The sequence below is a fragment of the Cricetulus griseus genome (genome assembly GCF_003668045.3).
Source record: "Cricetulus griseus strain 17A/GY chromosome 1 unlocalized genomic scaffold, alternate assembly CriGri-PICRH-1.0 chr1_1, whole genome shotgun sequence".
NCBI classification, from domain to species: Eukaryota; Metazoa; Chordata; class Mammalia; order Rodentia; family Cricetidae; genus Cricetulus; species Cricetulus griseus.
In genome coordinates this window covers 180,365,654-180,366,481 of record NW_023276807.1, presented here as the reverse complement: position 1 = coordinate 180,366,481, position 828 = coordinate 180,365,654, and positions in this window count along the sequence as shown.

Below are 828 nucleotides of genomic sequence, written 5' to 3'. Positions count from 1 at the left end.
CTGCCTCCCGAGTGCTGGGATTAAAGGCATGTGCCACCAATGCCCAACTCTCATCAAAATTTTTAAAAGAAAGAAAGACAACAAATGCATAGGAACATATGCTGATAATGGTCTAGAATAGAAATATTCACACAAAGTAATAAAATTCTGTGCTGTCCATGAAGTAGACTCTCTATACCTTATTGGTGTTGGGTATGGTATTTGATGTTTGATGCTGCAATATTTTTAACACTTAACTTTTTACCCATTTGATTGGCATAATGAGAATTTGTGTCATATTTCTAGGATTTGAAGAGTGTGTTCTAGTAGTAGCTTTATCTTTGAAGACTCAAGGGATTTCTTCCTTCTCTTGAATTAAGTACTGTATTAAAACACATCAAAGGTCCTTTTATTTGAAACATACAGAAACATATTACACATTAAAAAGAAGCTGAAAGTATGTAACTGTGTCAGTCTGGAAGGGACTTTTTCTAGGGTTAGAAGAAAGATAAGACAGTGTTAGTAAGCCCAGATATAACTGTGGTTGAAGGTGCTATAACACCATTTTGGTGAGTAAAGTGAGAGTCATTGGATGGTTGAGAGAAATGATGGCTGTTAAGATCCAACAGTGGTTCGTACTGGATTTTGTCCTCCAGGTGTGGCTATTTAATAACATATGAAGATGTTTGTGCATTTTGTGTGTGTTAATGATACCCAAGGAACAGATGAAAGGAATTCCTGCTAACCATCCTATTAGCTGAAAATAATTCATCCAGAAGAAGAATTGTCTGTCATTAGCATTCCCATTGAGAATATTTTCTAGAAACCTTAAGTAAATAGGGACAGAAT